Source organism: Dendrobates tinctorius, unplaced genomic scaffold (genome assembly GCF_039654945.1).
Source record: "Dendrobates tinctorius isolate UK_male_01 unplaced genomic scaffold, ASM3965494v1 ptg000102l, whole genome shotgun sequence".
NCBI lineage: Eukaryota > Metazoa > Chordata > Amphibia > Anura > Dendrobatidae > Dendrobates > Dendrobates tinctorius.
Window position 1 is genome coordinate 15,739,496 of NW_027361770.1, and position 24,675 is coordinate 15,764,170.

Consider the following 24,675-nt stretch of genomic DNA (forward strand, 5'->3'; position numbering starts at 1 on the left):
GAAAAGCCACAATAACAAAAGGAACTGGTTCCCCACTTGAGCCTGGGAGTATCCTTGAGGTGGTACAGCCAATTGATTGGCTATAAGCCATCGACCCATTACGGAAGAATTAAAGATTCTAGAATCTCCAGTTCTTCCATAGGCACCAATATCTACTATTATGGTTCTTTTACACTTGAAGTGTTTTTGCGTGCCGTTTTTGCAGCCCCAATAGATTTCTAGGCCTGAGACAAAAATGGAAGATCGGTTGCATATAGCCCGTGGGTTTGAGGAAACATGCCAGTTTCCAAACTGTATTGGAGCCCTGGATGGGAAGCACATCCGTGTGCGTAAGCCGCCAAACTCAGGGTCCCAATATTATAATTATAAACAATATTTTTCTGTAGTGTTGTTGGCCTGGTCGACAGTGGCTACAGCTTTATAATTGTAGATGTTGAGGCCTCTGGAAGAATGGGAGACTCCAGAGTCTTCAATTCTTCCATTATGGGTCAGCGGCTGCGCAATAATCAGCTGGACCTACCACCCCAATGTGATCTACCAGGGTCCACTATGGCTGCTGTGCCATATCTTTTGGTTTCTGATGAGGCCTTTCAATTAACACGTCATGTCATGAGGCCCTATCCCCGCAGAGGCCTAGACTACGGCACAGAATTTTTAACTTACGCCTATCCCGCGCAAGGTTGAGTGTGCCTTTGGCATAGAACTCTGCTATTAGAAGTGGAAAAGAAGAACAAAGACGAAAGAATCTAATTAATAAAAATATTGGAGAAAGAGAAACCAATCACAAACTAAAATGTTTCTATACTAATGCACAAAGCATGGGCAACAAACAAGGAGAATTGGAACTACTAACACAGGAAAAGAAATATGATGTCATTGGAATCACTGAAACTTGGTGGGACGATACACATGATTGGAATACAAGACTAGAAGGATACAACTTATTTGCAAGAAACAGACTTGATAAACGAGGAGGGGGTGTCGCATTGTATGTTAGAAACGCGTATATCTGCACAGAGATTGAAGCTTCAGAGACTGGGAGTTCTGTGGAAACTGTTTGGGTAAGAATACAAGGACAGAAAAATGGAAAGGACACCATTGTAGGCATTTACTACAGGCCGCCTGTGCAAGCTGAAGATATGGATGAACTCTTTATGCATCAAATGGCCAAGTTCTCCAAAAAATATGACATAGTTGTCATGGGAGATTTCAACGATCCAGACATTTGTTGGGAATCTCTCTCAGGCAAAACTAACAGGTCAAGGAAATTCTTATCCTCTCTTGCTGACAACTTTATCTTCCAAAAGGTAGGGGAGAAAACAAGGGGAACTGCTACCTTGGATCTAATCCTTATAAACAGGGAGGAAATGGTTGAGGAGGTAAAAGTGGCTGGAACCCTAGGAGGTAGCGACCATGCTATTTTAGAATTTTGGATAACTAGAGGTGGAAGACCTGTGAAGACTCAGACGTCAAGGTTAGATTTCAGAAAGGCAGATTTTAAGGGATTCAGAAAGATAATTGGAGGGATCCAATGGCTGGATATCCTTAAAGACAAAAATGTCCAGGAAGGATGGGAAATCTTGAAAAATGAAATTCTCAAAGCACAGTTGTTAACAATTCCGAAAAGAGGGAAGAATAGGAAGCATTTAAGGAAACCAGGATGGGTGAACACAGAACTTAAGCACATGCTAAAAAGGAAGAAAAAAATGTTTATAAAATGGAAAGAGGGAGGCATATCTAAAGAAGAATATAATGCTGTCTGCAGAACCTGCAGGGCACAAATCAGATTAGCTAAAGCTGAAAATGAATTGAGGCTTGCAAGAGATGTCAAAAGCAATAATAAAGGATTTTGGGGATATGTCAAAAGTAAAAGAAAAATCAAAGATGCTATAGGATTTTTACAGGATGAAAATGATGAAATGGTAAGACAGGATGTTGAGAAGGCTGAACTTTTAAATTCCTATTTTGCATCTGTTTTCTCTCAGAAAGGAAATGTAACACCAACTGTTATTCACTGTCCTATTAAGGGAATAGAAGAATCCAGGATATCTATAAACAGAAAGATAGTGAGGAAACACTTAGCTAACTTAAATGAATTCAAGTCTCCAGGTCCAGATGAATTACACCCCAGAGTACTGAAGGAGATAGCAGAAGAAATTTTTGAACCCCTCTCCATAATCTTTGAAAATTCTTGGAGAACAGGAGAAGTGCCAGAAGACTGGAGAAGAGCAAATGTTGTTCCTATCTTCAAAAAGGGGAAGAAGGTGGACCCAGGCAACTATAGGCCGGTGAGTCTGACTTCTATACCAGGAAAGATCTTTGAACAAATTATTAAACAACATGTATGTCAATACCTGGATAAGAATGAAGTGATCAAACAGAGTCAGCATGGGTTTGTAACTAATAAGTCATGTCAGACTAACTTAATTTCCTTCTATGACGGTATCACTGATTGGGTGGATCAAGGAAATGCTGTAGATATAGTATATCTTGACTTCAGCAAAGCATTTGACAAAGTCTCTCATACAATCCTTATTGAAAAAATGACTAAGTATGGAATGGACAAGGCAACTGTTAGGTGGATTCATAACTGGCTTAGTGATCGGACCCAAAGAGTGGTCGTAAATGGCTGCACATCCAGTTGGAAGAATGTCTCAAGTGGGGTACCACAGGGCTCTGTCCTGGGCCCTGTATTGTTCAACATCTTTATCAACGATTTAGATGAAGGAATTGAGGGTAAACTGATTAAATTTGCTGATGACACAAAGCTAGGAGGGATAGCTAATACTAGAGAAGAGAGAGAGAGGATTCAAAAAGATTTAAATAAACTGGAGAAGTGGGCAGCAACTAACAGAATGGTTTTTAACAGGGAGAAATGCAAAGTACTACATCTGGGCAATAAAAATGAAAAAAGCATATATAGAATGGGAGGAATAGGGCTAAGCAACAGCTCATGTGAAAAAGACTTGGGTATACTAATAGATCACAGACTGAATATGAGTCAACAGTGTGATGCAGCAGCAAGAAAGGCAAATGCAATTCTAGGATGTATTAACAGAAGCATACAGTCTAGATCACGTGAAGTCATTATTTCCCTCTACTCCTCTTTGGTCAGACCTCATCTGGAATATTGTGTCCAGTTTTGGGCACCACATTTTAAAAAAGACATCAACAAACTGGAGCAAGTTCAGAAAAGAGCGGCCAGAATGGTGACCGGTCTGCAAACCCTGTCTTATGAGGAAAGGTTGCAGGATTTGGGAATGTTTAGTTTGCAAAAGAGAAGACTGAGAGGAGACTTAATAGCTGTCTACAAATATCTAAAGGGCTGTCACATTGTAGAAGGATCAACTTTATTCTCATTTGCACAAGGAAAGACTAGAAGCAATGGGATGAAACTGAATGGGAGGAGACACAGATTAGATATTAGAAAAAACTTTTTGACAGTTAGAGTGATCAATGAGTGGAACAGGCTGCCACGAGAAGTGGTGAGTTCTCCTTCAATGGAAGTCTTCAAACAGAGGCTGGACAGACATCTGACTGGGATGATTTAGCGAATCCTGCTTTGAGCAGGGGGTTGGACCAGATGGCCCAGGAGGTCCCTTCCAACTCTACGATTCTATGATTCTATGATTCTATGATTCTATGATTCCTGCAGTCAGCCATTCAGCTTAGTGAATCCAATGTAAATGAGGTGATTAAAGCGTGTGTGATCCTTCATAACTTTACAAGAATACATGACTGCTCCTCATCTGAAGGTGATGAAGTTGTGTTGTCAAATGTTGTGAGGCCTATTACACATGTGATACCTCTCCGTCGTCAGCCCTCTGGATTAAAAGTGCGGGATGTTTTTATGAATTATTTTGTTACACTAGATGAAGCTACTCCATGGCAACACAATGCTATTTCTATGTTGTAACTTTGAATTATGTAGTTTAAGTAAAATCATTTTTTGGTTTCAAGTGTGTGTTGTATTTCCCTTATAATGTGGCAAATGTTTATATGCTGTGGTGCAGTGACCACTGTGACAGCTAGAGGGCGCTGTATGGGTCATGCACTCAGGCATATCCATTATTGTAATGGAGAAAGGATGGTAAATGACCGTTATGCATCACAAGGTGGGTGGCCTTGTGATGGAAGCTGGAACCGCTATTATTCTGCTGAAGGTTGGTTACTCTGTATTAGGGAGAGCTTCCAGGTGGCTGGTGAGATGGGTGGAACCAGTCACCTACAAACCCACCCTGAGGCGTGGGTCTGAAGTAAAGCCTATGTGTGTGGTTGTGAAGAACCAGGGTAGGTCACGTGAGGGAATGCCTGGATCTGATTGGTCTGTGTGGAAGGTCCCGGAAGGCAGACGTGCTAGAAGGTGTGCTACCTCTCTGATACGCACATGTGGACGCCGCTGACTGTGTGTGGCCTGTGTGTAACAGTCTGTGAGTGCTGGCCAGTCCTCAGGAGGAAAGGGACGTCAGGACTGAGAAGCAACTAAGAGGTAACCCCAGACAGAGGGGGGAATTGTCTGAGAGACTGTAGCACCTGTTTGCTGGATAAAGCACAGCCTGTGTGAACACAGGGCTAAGGGAGCGGAGCTCCACTATGCACATTCGTTTTTGTCTGCTGTAAGACTGTTATCATTTTCCTCATGCTGCTATGGTTTATACTGCACAATAAAACGTATGGACTATGTTATATGAAAAAGCCTGTGCCGTATCTGGTCTATCTGCAGCCAAGTGAGTGTTCCCCAATACCCTCAGTGAGCGCTACCTTACAATGCAAAGATTGACCATTACACATTTGTCAATTTGTCAAAACTGTGAGTCATAAGACAAAACAATATTAGCAGCATATTGTTTCTTTTCCCAATACAAATGGGACGACTAACAACAAAAAAACTTAGAGCAGAATATAAACAAGAAAGTTGCGTTTAATAAAAAACATAATAAACATAAATTATAAGTTATGGTGCGTTGGGGGTGGTGATGTGTTTGCTGCGTTGGAGGCGCAACTTGAATCTCACTTGGGGTATTAACATATGATGACCCCGGATGATGGATCTGGGCAGGATCCTGTGGTGGAGGCAATAAATGTGAGGTTGGATACTGGAGAGGATACTCCTGTGGATTGGAGTATCCACGTGGTTCATACCCCCAATTTGGCCATGTGACCATACCCATGTTGGGACCAGCCTCCAACAGAGTGATAGGCGTCTGGTTTCTGTGTCTGCTCTGCAGGAATCCAAAGCCTCACATTCTGCGGTCTCCTGCTGTCTATCTACTGCAGAGAAGATTACTTTGCAGCAGACTGCTCCAGAGAGTAAGTTCCTCTGTGCTCGTCCTGGGCATGCTCACGAGGCGATCTCCCATTGGAGATTGGGAGTCATGTGCCCAGGTCCTGCTCCAGATCTCATTGGTCCATCTCGGAGATCTGGAAGGTCCCGCACGGCTATAAAAAGCGCGCATGACCGTTCGGCCATGCGCTAGTATAGACTTTTCAAGCTAAATGTGTGAATGGTGATGGATGTATGACTCTGGTGACTGACTCATTTGAAACGCCTTCCCTCTGATATTACGTATGTGGAGAGGGAATTAGTGCAGCAGTCAGCGCCAGTAAGTGGCAAGCCTTAGGCCACTGTGCACACCGCACCTCTACTCTAGCATCCGACATTGCGCCTGTTTCCTAGTTTTGTCGACTAGCGGCCGTGCCCTACGCCGTGCTGCAGTTGCAGCCCTCCTTGGCATCTGCAGTAGCGACGCCGCACACACGGTAGGTCTAGACGGATGCAGCTCCTCTGCCTTGGGTCCTGCTCCTGTGACCAGATACCATGTGTGCATTTCCCTGTGGTCTCTGACACTAACAGGCTCAGCGTTTTTGTATGTTTATGTTGCGGCGCCTCTGTGTGTGAACAGAGCCCGCTTTGCGCACTTTGGGTGAAGTCTAACCCGTGCGCATTATACCGCCATATTGCTCGTCTGTCATTACCTAGCAGCGGTGTAACACCTACTGCACGATGGACCCCAAGTGGCGAACGCACTTTATTATTTATTTTTATTTAGTGCGCTCTGCCATTCCTAACACAGAGGGTCTGATCAAGTGGCCATATTGGGCAGGTGCATTATAGCTTGACATTTGGCCCTGTGTAGACCAATTTAGTGTTTGGGGAGGATGTGGCTGTGGTGTTGGCACATAGGGAGGAGGTGACTCAGATACTGATTGAGCCTGCACTTGGGAAATTCCCGGCATTTGAAGCTGATTTCTGGTTGAAAGTTGCCAGTGTTCCAAATATTAAAAAAACGGGTGGGGTCATTGGGGGGTGTGCAGGCATCAATTAGTATTTGAATTGCAACACGGGCACGCAGCCTGACCTCCCGGGGTATTGAACGGAGGTAACAGGCCAGGCTCGGGGATATGCTTCTTCACCATCATTGTGTGCTGCCCTGGGCAAATAATTTAATACACCAGTATCCACGTGCCTCCTGGTGTTAGAATATGTTTAGTTTGTGACTATCCGCCATTTTCTTGTGGTGTTCTGGCTGCTGGTCTTTTTCCTCTGGTGCTGGGTTTGTCTTGGGTCAGGTGATGGTATTTCTCTTTATTACCCAGCACCTGCCTCCCAGTCCTTGTTGGACAACAGTGTTATTTTGCTTGAGTTCTGGCTTGGTGCTTTGCTTTGGCTTCTGTGTATGTAATTTGTGCAGTGCTGGGACCTCTGGCTCTGCTAGTCTTTGTTCCTGTATTCCGTTGGTTTCTGCAGCCTTCTCTGTGTTTTCTATTAGGAGGTGACCCGTTTTTGTGCCCATTCCTTTGATCTTTCAGGGCCCCCCCTCCCCCTATCTATAGGTTTTCGCTTGAAATTAACCTAGGATCGTCGGTGAGTCTATTCGCAAGGAATGGGTCACCCACTCCATCGTAGGGTATCAGCCTAGTCATAGTGCAGGGTCAGTTTTCCCCCTTCTACCCTAGTCCTGTGTTGCAGATCCGTAACAGTTTGTCCAGCCCAACAAAGTATAAAGAAAACAAAACCCTCCCGGATTTCTGCAATATGAACAGCGTTCAAGATCTTGCTCAACTCCTGCAAGAGTTAACGTTGGAAGTTGCCAGCTTACAACAGCACGTGAGTAAGTGCCCTGGAATCCGCTCAAAAGAACCTAAGGTAGGTTTACCCGAATGTTTTTCTGGTAAACGACAGGAACTTTTTCAGTTTAAAAATGCATGTTTACTTTATTTTCGCCTTAGACCAAGGTCTCCAGGGGATGAATTACAGCGTGTGGGGATTATTATGCCATTATTGTGAGGAGATCCGCAAGTTTGGGCATTTTCATTGCATCCGGATGACCCCTGTTTGATGTCAGTAGAAGCGTTTTTTTCTGCTATGGGGGTATTATATGATGATCCTGATCGGGTCACTACAGCCGAGGCAGAACTGAGATGGCTGAAACAGGGTTCTGGCAGTGCTGAGAGATATTGTACCCAGTTCAGACGATGGTCTGCAGAAGTCAGTTGGAATGATCCAGCACTCAAGAGTCAGATTTTAGCAGGTTTGAATGACAGGGTTAAAGATTTACTCATTGCATATCCTGCACCTGCTACGCTGGAAGCTGCTATGCAGTTAGCTGTACGGGTGGATAGAAGATTGAGAGGTAGGCAGAATGAGGAGAAGGCTTCAATTTTGCTGGACCCTATCTCTCAAGAGAGCCCCGTTGACTGTGAGGAAGCGATGCAACTTGGGGCGATGTCCTCTAGTTCCCAGGAAAGGGAGAGAAGGTTCTCTGAGGGGCTATGCCTTTATTGTGGTAAGGCTGACCATTTTATTAAGCAATGTGAAGGACACATAAATATAAAGTATGCCTTTTCTATCATTCACCTTATGAGGTCTTTTTTCCCACTGAGGCGGCTATACATAGGAATATTTATTTATTCCTCATTACCCCTTTCCTGGGTTCCATTGTTTTTCTGTGGACCTTTCGTGAGGGAGGTTTGTCCTATGGTTGTATACCCATTGATTTATGTCCATAACATAACATTTAAGACTCAGCCTGACCCTAGTCACACATAAATTGAATATTCCTTTCTTACCTCTATCCCTTGGTTGGGAGAGAGGTTTGCTATAGTGCTGGATATATATTTGATCATATGAGCACGGTATATGTACCTGTTGTGAACAAGGTACTATGTGGTTTGACCTTTTGCCCGAATTTGTCATTTTAGCCCAAATATTCGTGCTTTATTCTCATCAATGCCTGTGAATGATGGTTGTAAAGTGTTTGCAACAAGTTTTTGTACACGGCTTGCGTAGCCTTCATTTTATTTTCTATGGTTTCTAAATACGGATTATGTCTATTTTTTTTTCTAGAACAGCATTATGCGCTATTAAAACTTTGGCCATTGCATATTGGCCATTAATATTGCGTCTCTTTAACTGAGTGTGCACAGTTGCGGTCTGGCCTAGTCGCCTTCGGGGTGGTTTATTATACTGGTTCATTATATTGGGTTCCTCTTTTCTTCTAAGTGAGATTGGGCATAATTATCTATAGTGAGGCCTTTTGAAATATTCTATGTATTATATTTATTAAATCTATTGTTGTGCTTCCGCTCATCCATAGATATGTTTAACTATAGCACATAGGGTCTCCAGGCTTCCTCGGCATGGATAATAGTCCCTGATTAAGGTATCTATATAAATCTATGCATATTGTGTAACCTCAAGAACCATTTGTGGAGTAGTTTTTTCATATTATTGTTTCACCTATAGTGGAGTCAACCCCAATATTAACATTGTTTGTATATTTGACAATATACCCTTTTCCCCCCTATGTTCATACTATACTATATCTCTTTCGGCGCCTTTATACTGCTTGAGACTGGTATCTGCATAATACAACAACGTATGTCTGACTTTATGGTGTGCGTGTGTAGCACAACTGAGTACAAGTATAACATTTTCTACGCATGGGTCTTTCCACTCTGCCTGCTCCACACTACATAGGTTTTGTATATCACTAATGTGATCCTGTGCTGGTCATTGTAGGAGGCTATTTTTGCCCATAACTTTCTCTACATGGGTTTTGTATATCTGATGTTAGTTTTTTTTTTTTTATCAGAACAATAATGCCTTATTTGTGTATTGGTGCTTGTATGATGGTCGTGCGCCGCGCTCGCGCAATGGAATCTGTTTTGGCACTTTTCTGGCTTGCACTTACATCTGGCGGCTGCGTGTTTGGGCTCTTCACCCCTATTTTGGAGTATTTTCCCGTTCACCGCTCATATGGCCAGTTGCTATGGCAATGAAGTTGTAAATAAAATTACGTATTTTCGTTCTTATTATTTACATTAACGTTATATGACTTTTTGATGGAATGTTCTTTCTATTAGATTATCGGCGCCTGTATAATTGAACCATTTATATGCTATTCTGACTATTATGTACACAGTGCTATTTATAAAAATCATAATGCTGTATTTGGATATTGGATATGCACTTGCATCATGGAATTAATCTGTTTTGATATTTTGCGGGTCTGTATTCTGTGGCGCCTCCCTTGTGTTTGATTTCTGGCGCCTGTGTGGTTGGGCTTCCCATTCCTGCCTTTTGAGTGTTTATTTGCTCTCCGCCCACACAGTCAGTCGCCACAGCGATGGAGCTGCAAACAAAATGACATATTTTCGTTCTTATGGCTGTATGCGCCTGCGCAGTCAGTGACTGTCTATTCACTTCCGCCTCTCTTTGGAAGTGTGTTTGGCCCTCGGGACGCCGACGCCTGCGCTGTTGTACACAAGCTGTGATGTAACACGCCGATACCATGGGATAATGGGCTACCAGCTATCAGATGTCTCATATCACTGGTCTTTCAATGGTAAGCAGCAGCGCAGCTGCCCCTGATTAATTAATTAAATAATCACATACAGTGGCATTTAAAAGTTTGGGCACCCCTGGTCAAAATTACTGTTATTGTGACCAGTTAAGCAAGTTGAAGATGGAATGATCTCTAAAAGGGCTAAAGTTAAAGATGACACATTTTCTCTGTATTTTAGGCCAAAAAAATTATATATTGTCATTTTTTATATTTTAAAAATTACAATAAGGAAAATAGGCCAATGCAAAAGTTTGGGCACCCTGCATAGTTAGTACCTAGTAGCACTCCCTTTTAAAAATATCACAGCTTGTAAACGCTTTTAGTGGCCAGCCAAGAGTCTTTCAATTCTTGTTTGATGGATTTTCATCCATTCTTCCTTGGAAAATTCTTCCATTTCTGTGAGATTCCTGGGTCGTCTTGCATGCACTGCTATTTTGAGGACTAGCCACAGATTTTCAATGATGATCGAATCGGGGGACTGTGAGGGCCATTGAAAAACCTCTAGCTATCGCCTTTTGAGGTAGTCTATTGTGGATTTTGATGTGTAGGATCATTATCCATTTGTAGAAGCCATCCTGTTTTCAAATTCATCTTTTTTACACATGGTGTTATGTTTGCATCAAGAATTTGTTGAAATTTCATTGACTCCATTCTTCCCTCTACCTGTGAAATGTTCCCTGTGCCATTGTCTGCTACACAACTCCAAAGCATGATTGATCCATCCCCATGCTTAATGGTTGGAGAGATGTTCTTTTCCTGAAATTCTATGCAATTTTTTCTCTGCACATACCTTTGATCATTGAGACCAAAGAGTTTTATTTTAACTTCAACGATTCACAGGACTTGTTTCTAAAATGCATTGGGCTTGTTTAGATGTTCTTTTGCATACCTCTGATGCAAAATTTTATGGTGAGGGTGCAGGAGAGATTTTCTTCTGATGACTCTTCCATGAAGGCCATATTTGATAAGGTGTCTCTGAACAGTAGAACAATTACCACAACTCCAAAATCTGCTAAATCTTTCTGAAGGTCTTTTGCAGTCAAGTGGGGGATCTGATATGCCTTTCTAGCAATCCTACAAGCAGCTCTCTGAAATTTTGCTTGGCCTTCCAGACCTTATCTTGACCTCCACTGTTCCTGTAAACTGCTATTTCTGAATTACATATTGAACTGACGAAAGGACAGCTTGAAAACGCTTTGCTATCTTCTTATAGCCTTCTCCTGCTTTGTGGGCCTCCACCATTTTCAGAGTGCTATTCAGCTGCTTAAAAGAACCCATGGTGGCTGTTTTTTCGCACAAGGTTAGAGGAGGCTATGTGTTTCTTAACCTGTGGAATCTGCATCAGCTGGCCTTTCCTAACATTAAGGGTGAACAAGCCATATCCATTATAGGCTAATTAAGGTCTGAAACCTTGGTCAAAGTTATCTGAAATCTCCAAAGGTGCCCAAACTTTAGCATCGGCCCATTTTTCTTTTTGTAATTTTTAAAATGTGAAAAAATGACAATGTGTATTACTTTTTAGCCTAAAATACAAAAGAAACGTGTCATCTTTAACTTAGGCCTTTTAGAGATCATTTTATCTTCAACTTGCTTAACTGTTCACAATAACAGTAATTTTGACCAGGGGTGCCTAAACTTTTGCATGCCACTGTATATTGGCACAGCAGACAGGCAGTCAGTACCCCTGACGAAGCCACCAAGCGTGGGTCTTTCCACTCTGCCTGCTCCACTCTACATGGGTTTTATATATAGCTAATGTGAACATGTGCTGATCATTGTAGGCGGTAATTTCAGCCTATACCTTTCTCTACATGTGTTTTATATATCGCTAATGTGAACATGTGCTGACCATTGTAGGAGGCTATTTTAGCCTATACCTTTCTCTACATGGGTTTTGTATATCACTAATGTGAACATGTGCTGACCATTGTAGGAGGCTATTTTTGCCTATACCTTTCTCTACATGGGTTTTGTATATCGCTAATGTGAATATGTGCTGACCATTGTAGGAGGCTATTTTAGCCTATACCTTTCTCTACATGGGTTTTGTATATCACTAATGTGAACATGTGCTGACCATTGTAGTAGGCTATTTTTGCCTATACCTTTCTCTACATGGGTTTTGTATATCGCTAATGTGAACATGTGCTGACCATTGTAGGAGGCTCTTTTAGCCTATACCTTTCTCTACATGGGTTTTGTATATCACTAATGTGAACATGTGCTGACCATTGTAGGAGGCTATTTTTGCCTATACCTTTCTCTACATGGGTTTTGTATATCACTAATGTGAACATGTGCTGACCACTGTAGGAGGCTATTTTAGCCTATACCTTCCTCTACATGGGTTTTGTATATCGCTAATGTGAACATGTGCTGACCATTGTAGGAGGCTATTTTTGCCTATACCTTTCTCTACATGGGTTTTGTATATCGCTAATGTGAACATGTGCTGACCATTGTAGGAGGCTATTTTTGCCTATACCTTTCTCTACATGGGTTTTGTATATCACTAATGTGAACATGTGCTGACCACTCTAGGAGGCTATTTTAGCCTATACCTTCCTCTACATGGGTTTTGTATATCGCTAATGTGAACATGTGCTGACCATTGTAGGAGGCTATTTTTGCCTATACCTTTCTCTACATGGGTTTTGTATATCGCTAATGTGAATATGTGCTGACCATTGTAGGAGGCCATTTCAGCCTATATCTTTCTCTACATGGGTTTTGTATATCGCTAATGTGAACATGTGCTGACCATTGTAGGAGGCTATTTCTGCCCATACCTTTCTCTACATGGGTTTTGTATATCGCTAATGTGAACGTGTGCTGACCATTGTAGGAGGCTATTTTAGCCTATACCTCTCTCTCCTTATTTCAGGGGCTTAGACCATGTGGGTTATTTGTATGCTTCATGTGTATTTCTGAAGCAGTGCAATATATGTTCTTAAAGGGGGTGATTTAAACCGTTTGCCTCTAACATTCTCTTTTTTATTGCATTCGGACAAGACACTCCATGAGTTATACAGTATATCTCTATCTGTGGTGACTTATGGTATTAGTGTTAACCCACTTTTCAGGTAATTAATTTATTGTCCACCTTTATTACACAGAGAGTGTTTTCTACCTTCTGCATGGTTAAATATTTCTATTTGAGGGGGTGTATTGTTTCACACTCTGGTATGCTGTTTACATGGACCTAGGGTCATTTTCCCATTGTGGAGTGTTTAGTGGTAGGTGGTATGCTCTATGAGCTTTGTGCAATGTGTATATGTGTCATATATTTGACCATTTTTAATGTTTTTAGCAATTTTTTGTCTGTTTTTCTGTGTTGAATAAAATTTGAATTGTTTATGCTCTCTCCTGCCTAGGGTGATCCCCTGCTTTGTGGCCTATTTCTTTTTTCTTTGTTAATCAAGGACACATAAGTAAGGAAACAAGAAGAAAAAAGGTCAATCAGAGTAACCCTCCTGTTCGTATTGCATTTTTACGATCCGCAGGAGTTTCTTTTTCTGGTAGTTCTACCTCTCGTGGCCATTCTATCGATTTTCATGTGATGGTGGACTGTGGTTCTGCACTTAGTTTGATTGCTCAACAATTTCTAGACAAGTATAAGATTGAGTCTGTACCTTTATCATCCCCTTTTCCTGTAGTGGCGATTGATAACATTCCTCTAGAGCATGGGTGAGTTTCTCGAAAGGTCACCAGGTTTCCATTCACTGTGACTATGGAACACCAGGAATCTTTAGATTTGTTGGTACTTGATAAGTTGCCTTTTCCAGTCATTCTGGGGTTACCCTGGTTAAAAATGCACAATCCTGTACTGGACTGGTCATCAAGTATGATAAGATCATGGGGTCAGAGGTGTTATGGGAAATGGTGTGGTGTACACATCGCTGCTGTTGTGAAGAGTGAGCTACGTGAAACCATTCAGGAATTCTGGAAAGTATTGTCAGAAGTTGAGTCACAAGCTCTACCACCTCATAGAGATTACGATTGCGCTATTGAGTTCGTCGCAGGTGTTACTCTCCCTAAGAGTTGTTTATTTAACCTGACGATTCCCAAGAGGGAGGCCTTAAAGGAATACCTGCAGACTAGTCTTGCTGCAGGTCATATAAGACCCTCTAAGTCCCCTGTTGCCGTGGGATCCTTTTGTAAAAAAAAAATTGGGGGTCTTAGGCCGTGTCTGGATTTCAGGAAGATTAATAAGATCAGTGTCCTCAGTCCTTACCCCTTGCCACTAATTCTGGATTTGTTTATCCAACTAGTTGGAGCCAAGTGGTTCTCTAAGATCTATCTTCGTGGGGCATATAATTTGCTGTGGGTAAAAGAAGGTGATGAATGGAAGACAGCCTTTAATACCCTGGAAGGTCATTTTGAGTGTCTAGTAATGCCTTTTGGCCATACAAATGCTCCGGCATTCTTTCAAAATGTCATTAACGACATTCTGAGGCCATTGATCGATAGGAGTGTTATTGTTTATTTGGATGATATTTTGATCTACTCGCCTGATCTGGAGTCGCATTGGCAGAGAGTCCGCGAGGTTCTGCGGATTCTGAGAGAAAACACACTCTTTGCTGAACTGGAGAAATGCGAGTTTGCGGTACAGAAAATTAGTTTTTGGGGTACTTTGTTTCCAGTGATGGGTTTGAGATGGACCCGGTGAGTGTTCAGGCGGTATTAGAGTGGCCTAGACCTGAATCCTTGAAGCTGATTCAGAGATTCTTGGGGTTTGATATTTATTGTAGAAAATTCATAAAGAATTTTTCTGTTATCGCAAAACCCCTTTCTGATCTTACTAAGAAGGGTTCTAATACTATCCAATGGTCCCCTGAGGCTGTTAAAGCTTTTGAGCATCTCAAAGTGAGGTTTAGCTCTGCTCCTGTTTTGATCCAGAAATTGTATTCACTAAAAGGTTGAAACAAGAGCGCAATAGGGTCTTATCCGGGTAAAATGTACAAATACTAAAAGTATTATACTCACCTTCTCAAAGAGAAAGTAAAGCCTGCATAGTATGTCAGCCTGCTGCACGTCCAACGGTCCACAGCGGAACCGCACCACAGTTCAATAAGGAATAAATTCTTGGACTTTAAGTGCGCTGCCAGACAGATTCCATAACCACACAAGGTTAAAAAAGTTAACCCTTTAATCCCTACGCGTTTCGAAGCATAACGCTTCTTCAGGGGTTGTGTCAACCCCTGAAGAAGAAGCGTTATGCTTCGAAACGCGTAGGGATTAAAGGGTTAACTTTTTTAACCTTGTGTGGTTATGGAATCTGTCTGGCAGCGCACTTAAAGTCCAAGAATTTATTCCTGTTTTGATCCAGACAGATGAGACTAAGCCCTTTCTGGTAGAGGTGGATGCCTCATCAGTAGGAGTGGGGGCTGTTCTGTCACAGGAAGGAGAGGATGGGGTGCATCCCTGTGCGTTCTTTTCTAAGAAATTTTCGGAGGCGGAGCTCAACTGCGATGTTGGGAACCGATAATTGCTGGCTATTAAGCTTGCGTCTGAGCATTGGCAACATTTTTTGGAGGGGGCTAGACATCCTATACAAGTCTTTACTGATTATAAGAATCTGATCTATCTGGATGTTGCTAAACGCTTGAATGCCTGTCAAGCTAGGTGGGCATTGTTTTTTGCCGGTTTCATTTCTCTGTGACTTATATCCCTGGGACAAAGAATGTTAAAGCTGATGCTTTGTCTCGAAGTTTCTCCCCAGCGGATAATACTGAAAAGGAGGAATCTTTTCTGCAGAGAGGGGTGGTGGTGGCAGCATTAGGTTCTGAGTTGTAAAATAGCATTCTTAACGCCCAGGATGCGGCACCAACTAACACTCTGTATGGGAAATTATTTGTGCCTAAAGTCCTGAGGAGAGCTTTGTTTACGGAATGTCATGAGTCTTGTTTGGCGGGTCATCCAGGGATTGCTGAAACTAGAAAGTCGATTGGTCGGAGTTTCTGGTGGCCGGGGTGGCTAAGAGAAATCGTCAAGTGGGTGCGTACCGTGTGCGCTAGGTCTAAGGCTTCTCATGCTCCGGCTGCAGAGTTGCTTTGCCCATTAGAGGATCCTAGTTCTCCATGGACGCATCTTGCAATGGATTTTATCACCGACCTGCCGGTCTCTGAGGGTTTTTCTGTTATCTGGGTTGTAGTGGACCAGTTTAGTAAGATGTGTCATCTGGTCCCGTTCAATAAATTACCCTGCACTAAGACACTTGCCAGGGCATTTGTGAAAGAGATTGTCAGGTTCCTTGGTGTTCCCACTGACATTGTCTCCAATAGGGGACCACAGTTTGTGGCTCACTTTTGTCATGCCTTTTGTGACAGACTTAAGGTTCATTTGTCATTTTCGTCGGGTTATCATCCGGAGTCCAATGGACAGACTGAAAGGAAGAACCAGAACGTTAAGCAGTTTTTGAGATGTTTTGTAGCAGACAATCAGGAGATGTGGTCGGAATATCTACCCTTAGCTGAGTTTGCTCTCAATAATCATACGTCTTCTTCGGCTGGGTGTTCTCCTTTTTTGTTGTACTGGGAAGTATCCATCTTTCCATCCTTTTTCTAGGATTGGGGTGGTGGTGCCTGAAGAGGAGAGTTTTTCTGGAAATTCGGAAAGGGTTTGGACCAGTGTGCGCCATAATCTGAAACAGGCTAATAGGAGGTCTAAGAAATATTTTGACAAGAGAAGAAGGGTTTGTTGTTGGGGACATGGTTTGGTTGTCCTTTAGGAATCTGCGTTTGAAGATCCCTTCTAAAAAGTTGGGGCCTAAGTTTGTAGGACCCTTCAAAGTGGTTCAGATTGTCAACTCGGCAGCGGTGAGATTAGATATTACTTTGTCCTGGAAAATTAAATAAATTTTTCATGTATCTTTGCTGAAGAAAGTTGACATGTCAGATAAGGTGGTTATACAGTCTGCTCCTCCAATTGATGAGTACTGCGAGTTTGAGATTTCACGCATTCTTGATTCCAGGTGGCACAGAGGAGGGTTATAGTATCGAGTCCTGGAAGGGTTTCGGTCCAGAGGGCAATTCCTGGGTGAAAGCTGTGGACATCTCAGCCTCATAGTTAAAGCTTTTCACAGGAGATTTCCGAATAAGGTCCGACCTAGAGGATCCGGGGGATCCTTGTTAAAGGGGAGGTACTGTTAAAATCTGTTTAGTTTGACTATCCGCTATTTTCTTGTGGTGTTCTGGCTGCTGGTCTTTTTCCTCTGGTGCTGGGTTTGTCTTGGGTCAGGTGATGGTATCTCTCTTTATTACCCAGCACCTGCCTCCCAGTCCTTGCTGGACAACAGTGTTATTTCGCTTGAGTTTAGGCTTGGTGCTTTGCTTTGCCTTCTGTGTGTGCAGTTTGTGCAGTGCTGGGACCTATGGTTCTGCTAGTCTTTGTTTATGTATTCTGTTGGTTTTCTGCAGTCTTCTCTGTGTTTTCTATTAGGAGGAGACCCGTTTTTGTGCCCATTCCTTTGATCTTTCAGGGACCCCCCTCCCCTTATCTATAAGTCTACGCTTGAAATTAACCTAGGATTGTCGGTGGGTCTACTCGCAAGGAATGGGTCGCCCACTCCATCATAGCGTATCAGCCTAGTCATGGTTCCGGGTCAGCTTTCCCGCTTCTACTCTAGTCCTGTGTTGCAGATCCGTAACACCTGGTGCTAGAGGCTGTAATGTCTCTCCTGAGTCGGCCACCGCATGGGATGATAGCAGCCTGGGATGAGGTCTCCAGAGGCACAGTAGGACTGCTGCTGTTTCCCTGGTCCTCCTCTAGATGTTCCTCTGACGCCAGTGCTGGTGGTGGGGGTAGTTGTGTGAGGATGCAGCTGGAAGGTGCAGAAGATAGGCCAGCCACCTCTTCACCTTCCCCAACTGGATCTGTAAGAGCCTCTGAGTCAGAGGCTGTCTCCCTCTTAGTTAGGTTGGACTGAGTACTGTTTTAATGGGATTGAAAAATAAAAATAGATGTGATTCTAAAGTCAGCATGTTTAAAATATGGTGTGATGCATGCATTTACGGTCTCAGATTCAGAATGGGAGCCAGAAAAGAAACCCTGTCAAAGTATATATACTTTCTTTTCATTGGTGCTGCATCCCCACTCCTGGCATGCTGCTGTCGTTCACCTTGGTACTGGTCCCTCACGTTGCGCTTGTGTCTCATGACATCATTCACTGCAAACAAACATACACATACATATTTAATATATAAAATCTGCTTTGGAAATCTAAAAAGTACTTTACACTATAATGTGGCATGATAATTATTAAAGGAAAGGTGTCATTAAATTTTTTTTTCCAGTAATTGAAAAAATGTAAAGAATTAATGTTTACATTTTCTTACAAAATATTATCATTTGTTTATAATTTAGTAAAATATGAAAAATAATTTTAAAAGGTTTGGTATTTACACTTTTAAACACTAGGGGGAGCAGCTACTGAAATTTGAAAAAAAACTAGTGTACAACTAGCACACATTACCGTCCTGCAGTAAATATGGGCTGAGTCTGCTGACATGGGTCTGATGTCACTCTTCTCCCCTTCTGGGTGTTTGCTAAGGAATAAAAGAGGATAACATTTAGGAACACAGTGAGGAGTCATTTTGTTGGTGACTGCAAAGTTATACTGACAAGTAAACAGTCACTGAAGATGGCAGGCAGCAAGGATTCTGGGAGACATATGGTTGAGGGAGCAGGGTGACAGCATCAGAGTATTTCAGGAGAACAGTGTGCTGGTCTATGGGGGAGGCACCCTGTTCGGTGCACAGAGAAGTCAGGGATTGTACATAGAGCGCTGTCTTTTATATACACATAGATGGAAAATCTGCTTGTCTGCTCCACAGAAATCCAGGAAACATTTCCGATGATTGATTTGCCTGTTCTGATCCAGACTTTGCATGCAAAGATCCTGTCTTCTCCATCCTGTCCTGGCGATGTGTGAAAGCGAGGTGACAGGCGCAGTCCGGGGTGACACTGGGAAGCAGGCTAGCGGGAAATATAGCCATATAGTAACAATAAAAATGAGACCCCTCTCTTCAGCTGCCTCACCAGCCCTACCCTGACTGCACCTAACTGGAGGTGGTGCTGCCACTTCTATTACCCCAGACCCATTTGCAGGTGCTCAGCCAGAACCACCCTAGAATGGGTCCCATTTCTATAGAAAACACTGCCATAGTATTCTCACATAATACCGCCATATACACTCACTGGCCACTTTATTAGGTACACCATGCTAGTAACGGGTTGGACCCCCTTTTGCCTTCAGAACTGCCTCAATTCTTCGTGGCAGAGATTCAACAAGGTGCTGGAAGCATTCCTCTGAGATTTTGGACCATATTGACATGATGGCATCACACAGTTGGCGCAGATTTGTCGGCTGCACATCCCTGATGCGAATCTCCCGTTCCACCACATCCCAAAGATGCTCTATTGGATTGAGATCTGGTGACTGAGGAGGCCATTTGAGTACAGTGAACTCATTGTCATGTTCAAGAAACCAATCTGAGATGATTCGAGCTTTATGACATGGCGCATTATCCTGCTGAAAGTAGCCATCAGATGCCTGTTCTTAGCTGAGAGGAGTGGTACCCAGTGTGGTCTTCTGCTGCTGTAGCCCATCTGCCTCAAAGTTCGACGCACTGTGCGTTCAGAGATGCTCTTCTGCCTACCTTGGTTGTAACGGGTGGCAATTTGAGTCACTGTTGCCTTTCTATCAGCTCGAACCAGTATGCCCATTCTCCTCTGACCTCTGGCATCAACAAGGCATTTCCGGCCACAGAACTGCCGCTCACTGGATTTTTTTTCTTTTTCGGACCATTCTCTGTAAACCCTAGAGATGGTTGTGCGTGAAAATCCCAGTAGATCAGCAGTTTCTGAAATACTCAGACCAGCCCTTCTGGCACCAACAATCATGCCACGTTCAAAGGCACTCAAATCACCTTTCTTCCCCATACTGATGCTCGGTTTGAACTGCAGGAGATTGTCTTGACCATGTCTACATGCCTAAATGCACTGAGTTGCCGCCATGTGATTGGCTGATTAGAAATTAAGTCTTAACACACAGTTGGACAGGTGTACCTAATAAAGTGGCCAGTGAGTGTAGATCACACATAATACTGCCATATAGAACACACATAATACCGTCATATAGAACACACATAATACCGTCATATAGTTCTCACATAATACCACCATATAGATCGCACATAATATCACCATATAGATCACACATAATAAACGCAAAGCCCTTACTCCAACCATTTTACAGCCATTCTACAGTCCTGAAGTTCGGATTCCCATTGACTTATATGGGTTTCAGAGTATGAAGTCAAGTTCGGATTTCAAACATTCACTAGTTTGCTCATCAATACTTCTAACCTCTATTTAGAAACATGTAGTCTCTTTTCCCTGCATGAGTCATTACTGTAAAAGTGCATGGCATGAGGGAGGAGTCGAGCAGCTAGGTCAGGAGTTGAAGAGGGGATTGACTTAGGCTAGGTTCATATTTGCATTCAGGAGGGCTGCAGATGGCAGTCTACTTCCTCCTTTCTTCCTCTGTGAAGCTCCGCCTATGCTCTGCCTATTTTGCATTTCCATGCAGTTGCCGCACACATCAAATTGCCGCATGCTGATGTATCCGCATACAACGCATGTCCCTGTGTACCTAATGTTAAAGATAGGTACGCAGGGAAACGCAGGACGCATACATAAGTAGGCGGAGCTTCATGAAGGAAGAATGAAGGAAGTAGGTTGCCATCCACAGCCCTCCTGAACCCAAATCTGAAACCAGCCTAAGGCTGCTTTTACACTTACCGTGTTTTTGCAGGCCGATTTTGTGGTCACAATATAGTTCTATGGGTCCACAAAATTGGCCCACAAAAATTCCACGGTGTGCTGTATGGCCATGGGGGCCGTAATTGCAGCCGTGATAAAAGATCGAGCTTGCTCGGCATACGGACACAGCCCCCATTGAAAATTCCGCTTTTGCAGATCGCCGTTATTGCGGCAGACCGTTAAAATTGCAGCGATACAGCCCGCAAAAACGGGCTGCAATAATGGACTGCAAAAAAGCGGTAAGTATAAAAGTAGCCTTATGCAGAGAAAAAAAGACTTCCTGTTTCTACATAGAGCAGGGAAATGAGAAGAATTTACTGGATAGAGGCGAAATAATCAATTGTAAGTACAAAGTGCTATATAATATGACTGCAATATCTTAAGAGGATACAAACTTTGATGGTTGTGTTGCTTTAACTTATTAAATGTAATTTGCTAACATTACTCTGACTGCTGACACTGAAAAAGACATTTTTATAAGACAGTGATACCCCAATAACACTTATACTTGCATGTATAATAAAGAAATGTTCGGTGTTGCGATACATGCTGTTTCTGTACAGTTTAAAATTCCTTCAAAAAACAATTATATGCACACTGACCTTTAGGACGACTTTAGGAGTCTGGTAACCTTTTCATGCTGAAGACATCTTAACAAGATCCTAAGGAAACCTCTGCTTAAATAGTAAGAAACAATTCTGAGCCTATTTTATTATAAATGGTGTAAGCCATGAAGACATTTTAATACATGACCTTTGCTTTGAAGTAGAAATATCAATCACAGAAATTCCATTTCATACCATGCATAGTATCCACAAAACTATGATTTTGGACTTACTTTGTTTTTTTTCTTTCACTACAAAATCTTTGTATAATTGGATTCAAACCTTCGGGGAAATGTTTGCTTTTAGTTATCTTTTTTTTTTCCTTTCTAAAATTTATGCTGTAAAATCAATTTTATGACAAAGGAAGGTGAGAGAAAAGTGCAGAAATGTATTCAGCTTCTCAAGTGAGATGAAAATTCAAAGGATGTTATGCTATTAATTTTGATTTGTAAGCACTGTTTATTTTAAAATTTAAAATTTAGTATACAAAAATTTCCAGGATAAAATGGTTCAAAATAAGAAATCTATAATACTGGCAAGTGTTCATAACTTATAATAAGCAAGTAATGAAAACTATTTGCATATTTAATTGTATATTCATTACGGTTTACAAAACACGTTTGTTATAGACTCATGTACTACAGCTACTGTTATTATATAAATTAATCTTTCCTTCAGTATGGTATGAATGTACAATAAGTGTGCATATTTAGAGCTACATTATATGGATGAATGTATTGGAACACCTACACATTATAATTACAGTTTTTAAGACTAAAAGTGTAGCGTCTGCATCTCTGCCTGCATTCCCTGCTCTCTCTGCAAAGATGGAAAAAACACACTATGATGGCCACGAAATGAGCTCACCATAAAGAAGCGAACCAAAACATTAAATTAAAAATTATTTTTATTAGAAAAATCACATACATTAAAAGGGCCACATACCCATAAATACAAAAATACCCCAAAGAGGGGACTGCAGCACTATCATAATAACGTATTGCACAGGTAAGAAAAAATTGATATCCTAAAGGTATGTCCCCTATCAATCTATAACATAACAACATACATCCATATGTAAGGTAAAAATTTCACTAGTGCCATAATTGGCATCTATTGAAAATGATGTTAATTAGCTTAGACAGCGGACTATCTCCAAGGAATCAACATACATCATTCCACATATGATCTCTAATGACTCCTCCCTTAAGACTTCATAAAACAAGGTACATGACGTCATACATTGAACGGCATTAATCCCATATGCCTCTCCCAACACCGGAAAACCTGTTTATACCTTATAAAACAGTATAGAATCTAACTTATATATCAGATTATTAAATAATACCCCCAATGGGGAATTTTAAAGAAAGGTGTAATCAGTGCTAGGCGAAGCATATAGCATCAGCCCCTGCACTCCACTATACAATATACAAGTGGAGCAACCAGTACACTCATAATATCCCAGTAAGGAACTTTAAGAAAATAGAGACATAATATAGCATTAGCCCCTGTACTCCACTATACAATGTACAAGTGGAGCAACCAGTGTATTCATAACATTCCCAATAAGGACCTTCAAGTAGATAGAGACATAATATTAATAGTACACTCATAATATCCCAGTAAGGAACTTTAAGAAAATAGAGACATAATATAGCATTAGCCCCTGTACTCCACTATATAATGTTCAAGTGGAGCAACCAGTGTATTCATAACATCCCAAGTAGATAGAGACATAATATTAATACCTTATAATGTGCTTATGCAGTCCAGCCGCTGTCCCCTGCGCCCTGACACGCGTTTTGCCCTGCTGCTTCTTCCGGGGGCGTGGCTTACTGGCGTCAGTAAAGGGTTTAAATGTATATTGAAATCCAATTATATCAATGCACCTGGTATTTCCTGCCGCGCCATAGATGGTGGCAGCGCATTAACTTTGACGCTGCTTCTAAGGCGCAGGGAAGGAAGTACCTGTTTATTCAGGAGGTATATGATGGGCGCATGCGCCGTTATTGTCCTGCCTTTAATGAAGACGTCTTCTCATTTCCTTTTTTTGCTGAGCGTATATCGGTAACTATAGCAACTGAGTGCCTTTAATGCGCTGTGAGACACTACCCTCTGAGTCACATGATAGGGAAGGGGCTTTTTAATTGGATTTCAACATGGAGATCAACATCCAACACTGTGGAGACACCATCACATGTTTCTCAACGCAGTGATTCTAGAGCAATGCCCCCATCCCTTATGGGAAATATGCAAAAACATGTAAATCATGTTGATCTCCATGAGGTCACTCATCCTCATTTTCGCAGTCTTTTTACTAGGCATTGCTCCTACTAGCCAGTTTCCTACTCCACACTGATGAGGGGCAATACCCCGAAACAGCTGTCTGTGGATGGATACCATGTTTTGGCATAGGTGGTTTCCTTCATTGGAGACTGCCCTTCCCGTGGTTGTTCCTTCCCGGTGAAAGACCTGGCTAGTCATTGCTTGCATTGAGAAACATGTGATGGTGTCTCCGCGGCTGTTGATTTACATGTTTTTGCATATTTCCCATAAGGGATGGGGGCATTGCTCTAGAATCACTGCGTTGAGAAACATATGATGGTGTCTCCGCAGTGTTGGATGTTGATCTCCATGAGGTCACTCATCCTCATTTTTGCAGTAATACAAAGGTGACATCAACCCCACAAATTTTACCTCACTTACCATCGCCACAAGGTAAGTGGGAAGAGCCATGGAAAGCACCAGAATTAGCGCATCTAATAGATGCGCCATTTCCGGGGTGGCTATGGGCTATTTTTGGCTGAGAGGGTCCAATTTCCATGGCCCCTTACCATCCTGAGAATACCAGCCCCCAGCTGTCTGCTTTAGCTTGGCTGGTTGTAAAAAAATGGGGGGACCCCGTGCTGTTTTTTAATAAATTATTTAAATAATAAAAAAAAAACTATGTGGGGACCCCTGTATTCTTGATAATCAGCCATGATAAAGCTGACAGCTGAGGGTTGTAGCCCATAGCTGTCAGTTTTGCCATGATGGTTATCAAAAATAGAGGGGAACCTATGGCATTTTTATTTTCATTTATTTATAGTCCAGAAGTCGGCTGATGAATGCACCCATCAGCTGGTGTCTGCTCTCGCTGTGAGTGACAGCAGGGCATAGGCTGATGGGAGTAGTACTCTCATCAGTCGATGCCTCTAGCAGTAACTGTTTTTACCACTATTCACAGCTGCTGGCTCATGCTGTCATCTGATAGCAAGGGAGCCGCAGTGCTCTGACCGGTGGTATTAATGCTACCACCTATCAGAGCCACCGTTATTTTCTGTGTTGTCAGTGTGGGAAACACCCGAGGTTCGGAGTGCTGAACCCAAACAGTAACATGGACTTTCTGGAGAAGT